Genomic DNA, 10,933 nt, shown 5'->3' on the forward strand with positions numbered 1-10,933 from the left:
AGCTTTGCGCGAAATTAAAAAACAAACAAAAACAAACAAAGAGCTGACGGTTGGTGCTATTTGATATGGATACATTCCTGATAGAATTAAGTAAAACCTTAATAAACTTGAAGGGAAAGTGATGTGTGAACATTGCACGATCATACGATCGTAACAAAGTCGACCCGTAACGAAGTGGTGTCAAAAGTCGACCCAGAACACTATTTACAAGTTCTCTTACTTCAAGTCTTTCAGTTCAAAATTAGGGACAGCTATGCACATATAGTCCTTTGTGTAGCTTTGAGTAAAACTTTTAAAACAAACAATTAAACAGACTTCGTATAAACACAGCACAAAAATATGAAGATAATAACAACAGTTTTCCTAAAATGCAAATATATAAAACTTGTTTAGTTATATTACCTTGAATCTCCATTTTATGAGAAGAACATTTAAAGAAAATAAAAAACTTCAAAACCACCAGATACCTTAACTTACTTTGAACGCAATTCACTAGAGTTCAAAACAAATTTTAAGGAAGTATTGTACACTAACTTTTGTCAAAGTTTTACGCAGGGACGATATGGTGTTGTTTATGGTCTAGTTTCTTCCGCGTAAAGTTACTAATGTGTTATTACCCATTACTCTGGAATAAAGACCATCTTTATCAGTGAGAAAAAAAATCAATTCGATTAATAACAATTGTTGAAGAATAGTAGTCCATTTTGTTACTTAGGAAAATATTAAAAGACATTACAGGTAATGTCATGTGGTGAGAAAATAGAATTAGAATCGTCTATATTCTATACGATTCTATGAATCTATTGTTTCCTGGAAATACTCAGACATGTATCGACAATCGTGGATCATTTGAGATAAGAGTCTGAGCAATGCATTCGCACTTATTAAATCCGTGATTTATTAAATATTTATTAAATATATATATAATTGTAAGCCTATTTTATTGAACAGATTATATATATAGAGAGACATTAAAATCTACACAATTAAACACATCCTTTCTCCACTATAAAGCACCCCCCAGTGAGTCAGAGGCAAGTGTGAGGGCTTATAATGCTAAAAATCTTGGTAGACACAGCACAAAAAAACGTCATAATGGCTTCTGGTCATCATAATGGTCAGTGCTTCGTCTGCTTCATACTAATTTTAATTTTTCAGCACCATCCAAGCACAATCTTCCTTTATAAAAGATTTGGAAAGATTTTATTGTAGAAATAAGTGTAGTAATTTTTTTTACTCATGTTATTATTTAAAGACGTAATATAGTTTAATAGTGAAGCATGCGATCATATATCATAATTACATAGCGGCTATCTTTCTTCATTTTGTGAAAATAAGGGACAGTTTTCATCTAAAACAGTTGAATAATTAATACATACATACAATCAAGTTATTTAGCATAAAGTAAATATCCGTGTATAGATGCTATATGTCTCCATTAAACTTATTTATATCTAATTGGCGAGAATTGCACTCAAGCGCATCTAACCAACTATTAGGTTAAATAGGCCCAGTGAACAAATGTTTTGAGACTCAAACTCAATCAACTCCTGGTAAGAATTCTACGGCTGATTCTGATAGATGGATCAACCAAGAAATGAAAGTTATAGAGGTGATTCTTTGGGATGAACGTATACAAATTTTATGCATCAATTACCTCAGTATTTATGTGTCATAAAATAAGAAGCCAAAGTGAAGGATAATTTTGATATCTCAATGAAAGAAAATGATAATTTCGTGAAACAGATATATTGTTTTTATTGTAAGAATCATATTTTTTTTATGGATAGATAAACTGTTGTCGATTAATTTTTTTTTTTACTTTGCTAAATGAGCACACGTAAATAGCTACAATATGAGTTACCTTAATTACTCATAACGTATGTATTTCTTTTGGAGTAGCGCTGATCGTTCTACTGTTATCACTTCCTCTAAAATGTAAAATAAATATGTAAGTTTATCACTATTTTTCGATAATTACTGTTTATTTATTTCCGCGCTAAGCTAAATAAGGCCAGTTTGTGCTAGTCTCCTTAATTTTGTGTTGATAAGCTAGAATGTAGGCAGCTAGTCAACGCATTGCTCAATATTGGACTACAGTAATACAGTTCCAGATTGGATCAACGGTAAGTTTATAGAATTACAACCCTAAAATCCGGGGTTTCATCCCCGTAGTGAATCGAGCGTTTAAAGTTTATTTTGTAGCTTTGTGGTAAAAAAACAACGACAATCTAGTACATCTTTATTTGCCCCCCCCCCGTAGTATAGCGGTAAGTCTAAGGGCTTATAATGGTAAATAAATCATGTTTAATTACAGATAGCTCATTATGAAGTTTGGAGCTTAATAACAAACAAATAAAACTAGTCGTATAGTAGGATTTGACCGTCACTGTTATTAAGCAACCAGGGGCCCCCAAAGAGCGGAGCGCGTTTTTACTGCAACGAGATGCAAACCATGGACATTCAGATTCACAATTCGGCACGTTAAGCCCAGCCGCGATAACCACTGAGTATTTGATTTTCATTTCGGGATCCCTAACATCATTGATGTAAGCAGGTTAAGCAGGTTTTCAAACGATCCTTTTCCGTCTATTATCTTCTCACATAAAAAACAACAAAAAACTATTCAAAAAAAATAAAGATGTATATACCGTTTTATTTCGACAACATAATATTCAAGCAGTTTCGATAATAGATACTTCAAAACAACAACAACGAAAAACAAAATTGTAAACATACAGCCACTTGGTTCAATGCAAGAGATACCAAAATTGCGTTTGTAAATAGAACGGAAAATTCAACAAAATTGTAAACATACAGCCACTTGGTTCAATGCAAGAGATACCAAAATTGCGTTTGTAAATAGAACGGAAAATTCAATTATGTCTTCCTAGATTCTATTTACTAATGTAATTAAACTGGATTCGAAGGCTCAGTTCGGAGGCTCTTTTTCATTTAGAAGTCAGAAGAGAAATGAAATCAACGTTACCTCGTGTTATTACATTCAGAAGACTCTCAGTACGGAAACTAGAAAGACTTAAATATTTTATTGGAACAAAGTCAGAGCTCTTACACATAACTTCTGGCAAAACTCCTTATCTTTTCTATCTTCTTTCCTCTATATCCTAATGAAAACAGTACACTGTAAAGGTTTGACGCACACTCTCCTCGAGGGACATCAGATCACTCGAATTATCTTACGCAGTCTTCTTCTTCTGAACCTCAATGCTAACCTTGTTTCTATAATTTTTCTTGTAACGGCTAGCGTTCAAAAATAATAAAAGAAACAAACACAGGACGAAGACAAGTTACTAATTAACCACGGCCTTTATCGAAAAGACTGTTTTTTTTTTTAATTTACTGTATATTTTAAATAAATATGTAATAATCTAATGAACACGTACGTTTCTTTTTTTTATTTCAAAAACTCTTTCAATAGTTATACTACAGACTAATTTCACCTTGAATTTTGAATCTTTTTTTTTACTGTGTTTAATGAGCCAATGTATGTGTTTGGCGTCTTTCGTTATCTCAGCAGTAAGTTTCAAGGCTTTTAACGCTAAAATCCAGGGTTCGATTCTGAAGCGGACAGAGTACAGATAGCCCAATGGATAATTTCTACTACAACAACTTATTTATTTCTAGTAAAGCACAAAGCGTTATAAGTCCGCAGACTATACCACTTGGGGACACACTAAAACAAGAACAAACATGTTTTGGAAATCTTCAGTTGCACGATAAACAATGACATGACAATTCTGTATTCTGTTTGTAAAATTATTAATTATTATAGCGCAGAGTGTAGGGTGATTTTGAATTTAAGTTCTATTATAAAACTGGATGACAATTAACGCTATAATACTAAACGTGTGAGGAATAGAAATTAGTTATTTTATGTTTAATATTACAGTGTTCATTATGTAAGAAAAAAAAACATTATTTGTTACACAAATTACACGAAAGACGAATAGGGCAAGCAATTAAGACGGCTTTGAAAAAAATACATCAGAATCTAATTTTAAAAATCGATACCATTAGATAGATGTAATATATGTGTATCATTTTATACATAAATCTATTGATGTTTGTTTCTGGCACTGTCTTTTGAAAGATTTAATTTCACTTATGAATACTAAAGCTGCTTTCATTCTGCTATTTCTTACCTACTTCAATTCTACAATTCCTGCTTACAACAGAGTAGCCTTTAACGACTCTGCCACAGTTTACAGGCTGTAATAATTTACGTACGCCCCATTAACTTTTGTATTCTATAACAGGGACATTGTTCTGAATCATTTAATAAATTCTATAAGGTCCTACAAAAACGTAGAGTAATACCACAGAATTCGATATTTTGAGGTAAAAAGTTTTTATAGCTGTTTTTATTAAACTACTAATAACTTATTGTTTATTTTAAATTTCGCGCAAAGCTACACGAGGGCTATCTGCGCTAGCCGTCCCTAATTTAGCAGTGTAAGACTAGAGGGAAGGCAGCTAGTCATCACCACCCACAGCCAACTCTTGAGCTACTCTTTTACCAACGAATAGTGGGATTGACCGTCACATTATAACGCTCCCACGGCTGAAAGGGCGAGCATGTTTGGTGTGACGGGGATTTGAACCCACGACCCTCAGATTGCGAGTCGAGCGCCCTGACCACCTGGCCATGCCGGGCCTGCTAATAACAATTTCAGTAGTTCTCTAAAGTTTAAGCCAGTGGTATGATGTATAATAAGAACATAATTGGTCTGATAAGCGTATTACTTAGTACTCGTATTATATAATAACCTTTCTTATGATTTCATAATTACGATAGTGACGACAAAAAGTTATCAGTTATGAGAAAGCTGTATTATTTTTTATTATTTACTTTCATTTGATTTTCTTAGAAATCACAATTGTAAAGTAGTTCTTCCCCCTCCCCCTAATTTTACCGTGTACGTGTATACTACATACATGCTGTGATATTTAAAATGTATAAATACTATGGGTGCTTTATACGTTGTAGTATGTTTCATCCTATTTATCTGATACAGGCGTAAACAATTTTCTATTTGCTTAAAGAATAATAGACACACACAATATATATATATATATATATTAAATAGGTTTGTCTCTACGAACGCTTATGTTTAAAGATATATAAAATGATGATAATATACCGTAATGTCACGTAAAACTTTGATAACGATAAATGTAGATTGAGCAAATGGAGATACAAGTTAATGTTATTAATATAGACAGATCTACCATTGTATTTAAGAGTTTTAGTTAAGAAGTGTTGAATTACTGCAAATAGAACATATAAACCTATATATTACTCTCCCAATATTTCTGGTTACATTTGCAAGCTTTACAATATAAAATAAACAATTAATTTAAAATTATCGTAGTAACTTACTAATGCTAATAATATACGAATTAATGTAAATTGAAATGATAATTTTTTCTATTAATAAAATCTTAGACATGTACGTATCATAAAAGACCCTCCACGAGGTGCGATTGGAAAACAATAACAAGAGGTAATCTTCAATAGCTGCGGCTGAAATTAGTTCTCAAATCGATCCAGGAGATGGAGCTATGGTCTAAAGTTTTTACTCGGAAAGAACAATAAAAATACTCAGAGCTATTCCATGAGCCGCCATGCCGCGGCTAAAATTACTAGCAGACTATATGATTGTTTACCTTAATAGGAAATATCAATCGGTTTTCATTTTCAGAAAATGCTACATACGTAATTTACAACAGTTTGCTAATTATCTGTAAGACAGATATGATATATAATTGCGATAAATAACAGAATACGATTTTAATGAAAAATATAAAATATAAGCATATTTTGGAAATAAACAGACAGTAGAGAAAGCGTGTCAGAATTATACAAATAACAACTTATAATATTTAAGCTGCTCTACCTGGAAAACACGAGTTTCGTAAAAATCCTTCATTAACAACATGTCTTCCTTTCTTTTCTTCTTTTTTCTCCTATAAATTTGCTAAGCGACATACTTCACTAGATCCTGAACAAGAGAACTGAAAAATACTGTCATTGTTTTCTGAAGTTTTTTCAACAATAGTTTGCTATGCTATAAAGGAATGAATTACTAAGGGTAGTTCTAAGTTAACATGAAACCAATAATTAATTTTCAAATGATATACTAAGAAAACATATGAAACCACCTGAGTAAGTACGAATAAAAAAAGAAATACTTCCACCCAATAGAAGCCTCAGACTAAACAAAAATACTCAATAAGGACACAAAGAAATATCGTGAGTAAACAGTTAAATAGAAACGTTTGAATATTTTTATTTCATACATAACGCAAAGGATTTTCAATATTAAACTAATAAAATGATGAGATTATTCATTCACAAAAAACGTATTCTATCCATTCTTTGATAGGTTGTTTAGGCAGAGTATTCATGATGTGTATACTGGAATCAATGGTAACTGCCTGTATGTTGTAAAAATAATTAAAAAAAACAAGTGTAGAGGAACTCAAGACGAAAGCCGAACGCTCGGCATGGGCAGCTAGTTAGGGCGCTCGACTCGCACTCTGCGGGTCGCGGGTTTAAATCCCCCGTCGCACCAAACATGCTCGCCATTTCAGGCATGGGGGCGTTATAATGTAGCGGTCAATCCCACTATTCGTTGATAAAAGGGTAGCTCAAGAGTTAGCGGTGGGTTGTGATGACTAGCTGCCTTCCCTCTAGTCTTACACTGCTAACTTAGGGAAGGCTAGCGCAGATAGCCCTCGTGCAGCTTTGCACGAAATTCAAACCAAACAAACCATACTGGCCGGCATGGTCAGGTTAGACGGAAGGCTTTCGAAACGTCGTTTTCTACATTTGTGTTTTTCTGCAACAAGCAGTTGCTGCCCATTCCAGGATACTCATCGTATTCTACCCATGTTTTGGTTAGGGCGTTAGACGGAAGACTTTCGAAACGTCATTTTCTACATTTGTGTTTCTCTGCAACAAGCAGTTGCTGCCCATTCCATGATACTCATCGTATTCTGCCCATGTTTTTGTCATTGTTGTAAAGATACATTTTGTTACTGGATGAAAGCTGCTTACCCGACTTGTATTCGGATAATAAATACGGACGACAGAAACAAATGAAACAACTTTGATCTTTTTAGGTCTTAATATTATAAATCAAAACTACAACTTGAAACAAATCTTACTGTTGTCAGTACCACATGCCAGCAGGAGTATTTTAAGATTAATATCGGAAATCAACGCAGTTTTGATCCACAAAATCACGACCGCTCTGTCTGTGAAAACCCAAAAGAAAAGTAAAAAAAGAGACCTTGGCCACCATTTCTTATCTGCTTCCTCACCGGCAATCTTTACTTTCTGGAGGAAATACGCCAAAGCACATTCAACAATACCATCTATAGTCCACACACCTCTCCAGCTTTTTCATATATTTTACCCCCTTGCCATAGTTTTCTGCCTTTGTGAAATAACCTCTCTAAATTTACTGAATATCAATAGAATCTATCACCTTGAGAACCTTCCTTCTTTTTGCAAGTATCCATATTGAACCACTTTCTTTTGCCGTCTGCTTTCTTTTCACATTCTCATATCACTGACCTCCTTCCAAATTCATCTTCATAGAACTCATCCAACAATCAGCACACTCCTGTCTAAGTTCATCATATTTCCTTAGCTTACACTCACGAGACTCTTCAATTTGTATCTCTCGTAATACGATCAGCACAATGATTACAAAATGGTATTTAACAAGGATCAGATAACAATGTCCAATCTAACGGATTGCTTCTGGAAAAGTTACTTCTCGACGTCCACCCATAAGTATCTGCCAGTTTGCTACTCTTTCAAACCAATACTTTTTAAATAGCCCGCTTTACGGTTCTTGATGTGATAGCCTATTAAATGTCTGCCATCTTTTACATAAGGTATCCCAATACCACTCCGATGACCGTTCTGCCTTGGCGACCTCTCCAAAGCTCATATTACTAGTTGTGACATCAAGCGTAATAGCCATAACAAAGTGCTTCTGGAAAAGCAGAAAATAAGTATTACAAAATACCCCAGCAGTTACCAGCAACCTGGGCATAGGTCAGACTCTAACAAGACCTACTTTTGTTTCTATTTTTGCTTTGATTGGAATTATGTTGTATGTGCCGTCTATCAGAATATTTAGTATACTGCAAAAGCTTCTTGTAAGGTCGTTGTACATACCAAACGCTGTCACAGGTGTTGCTTATAACTATCAATTCCATAGAGGTAGTTTTGTGCTTACTGTAGCAGCCAGGGATGCCTCCCGATTTATTCCAAGTGTCCTTGCTCTGTTCACAGTTGTCCCCCTGGCTTTTCCTGGGATTAGAAACAAGAACTTTAAAACAGCAGTCACGCCGCTGCAGACCACATACACGCCAGTAAGGATATCTTCAGATGGCTATTGTACGCTATCACGGATTTGGATCCCAAGACCACGACCACTCCATTAGTTATCGCATGTAGTCCGTCCTCATTCCAGCATTATTTATACTTTAATTTCGTTTCTAAAATTTATTTGAAAAAATATCTAACATCGTATATATTTTAACTGTCGTTAATAAATATTGGTATCACGAATCACAAACAGAGATTTCCAGGAATGAATCAGCCAAGTAATTCAAAATCAGTAAACTCTATTTCAGAAATAATGTCGTGAGGAGTTAAAAGGTCATTCTATTCTTCAACAAAACTAACTTACACAAAAATTGAAAATACATTCTTATATCATACAACAGAAAAGAAGAATGGGAATCTAGTTCCTGAATCATTTATATGTTAATTGTTAAGCAATAGCCAGTTCCTAAATCATTTATATGTTAATTGATAAATAATACCCAGTTCCTCAATCATTTATATGTCAGTTGTTAAACAATAGCCAGTTCCTCAATCATTTATATGTCAGTTGTTAAACAATAGCCAGTTCCTGAATCATTTATATGTCAGTTGTTAAACAATAGCCAGTTCCTAATCATTTATATGTCAGTTGTTAAACAATACCCAGTTCCTCAATCATTTATATGTCAATTGTTAAACAATACCCAGTTCCTCAATCATTTATATGTCAGTTGTTAAACAATACCCAGTTCCTGAATTATTTATATGTTAATTGTTAAACAATAGCCAGTTCCTCAATCATTTATATGTTAATTATTAAATAATAGCCAGTTCCTAAATCATTTATATGTCAGTTGTTAAACAATAGCCAGTTCCTGAATCATTTATATGTCAATTGTTAAAAAAAGCTAGTTTATCAATAATTTACATGTCAATTTTTAAATAATAGCTATAATAATTTTACCTATGATATAAAGATGGACTATAACACAATGTATCGAAAATGATTTCACGGCTATATAGAATTTCTGTGAATTAATCAAATATGACTAAGATAGAGACTTCCCACATAAGAATATATTTATATAGTGTAAAGTGATTATAAGACCAATGATGTATAAATTTTGGAACTTTTTGGGCCAAAAGTTATACGTAAATTACATAGTTAGGTAACCTGTAAATAGTATAGTATGTGATGGGACACAACAAGAAAATATCACCCATTTTCGATGACACAGAAGCGCATAAGAGTGTTCAAAGGAAAATTAAAGTCCTGTGTAGATGTTTCAAAACTAAAATAAGAAATTGTGTCATAAAGTTTTAATAATTAACTTATTCCCATGTAAGCAATAATTTACGAAAACGTGTACGGTTTAAAATCTAAAGAAAAAATTCAAAACAAAATTAGAATGTTGAATACTTACAGTATCAAAAAGCATTATATATAAAACAAATACCTTAATCCATTCATTATTTGTGTAATGTTCATCACAAGACACCCTTTGTTTTGCCAAGAGCCAGTCACTACACACCGGAATTTTCTGTAGTTCAATTTTCTTTGAGAAGCTAGGTAGGTAATAATCAGATATAGAATTCTATCAAAAACACATTTCAAGGCTAATAAATGATAAACATCTTATATATATATATATATATGAAAAGACAGCCGCCTTTAACGCTTATCGGCTTACTAATAACGAAACATATAGCTTCTATGGCTAACACGAACAGACATGAATTTATTATATTGTCTTTTTTTATTTTCGTCACCAAAATGGGATACAATGTTCATGACAAATATTTACAAAATATGTTAGACTTTAAATGTGACACCGAAGTTTCTCGGAAATTTATAGGATTAAAAAGGAATTCGTGTTTACTGCATAGGAAGCTTTTCACGACTATATATTTATATAAAAATACAGTAGAGTAAAAAAAAATGTATATTTAGAGAGCGAGTGCATCATATAATGATTTTATTCTTATGTATTCTCTGAATTATCAAGAACAAAGGCTGTTTTTTTTTCAATACTGTTGAGGTGCAATGTACCGGACAAGAGAAAACTGTTTCTATGAATTAACCTCACACGAACGGATGTTTTAGCAAGAATAGATTACATTTCAAAAGGCAAAGTTCTAGTCGAGTTACTATGGTTTCCATATTATATGTCAATATGTACATAACAGCTTGGAACACACAAGTAACACCACTCAATCACCATTAATCTAAAGATTAACACATAGAAATTAAAGTATTTTAGAAGTGCAAAGAGCATATTTGAATACTTCAAGAAGTAGAAAATAACTACGATAATCAATAGAAAAATATTCATAAAAAGATGAGTAGCCCTTATCGATCTTCATGACATGGCACATTAAACTTGTCAGGCATGTTTTCTAAATACCTCAAATAATCAGGTATAAATAATTATTTATAATTATTTCTCAAATTAAAAGACATATAACAGTCTGCAAGAAAAACACCTTTTTATGTATAACGTAGAATTGTTAAAAGATAAACTTCTATTGAATGGTTATAATAATTATGAAATTAGTAAAGTCTTT

Source organism: Limulus polyphemus, unplaced genomic scaffold (genome assembly GCF_000517525.1).
Source record: "Limulus polyphemus unplaced genomic scaffold, Limulus_polyphemus-2.1.2 Scaffold132, whole genome shotgun sequence".
In the NCBI taxonomy this organism is placed as follows: domain Eukaryota; kingdom Metazoa; phylum Arthropoda; class Merostomata; order Xiphosura; family Limulidae; genus Limulus; species Limulus polyphemus.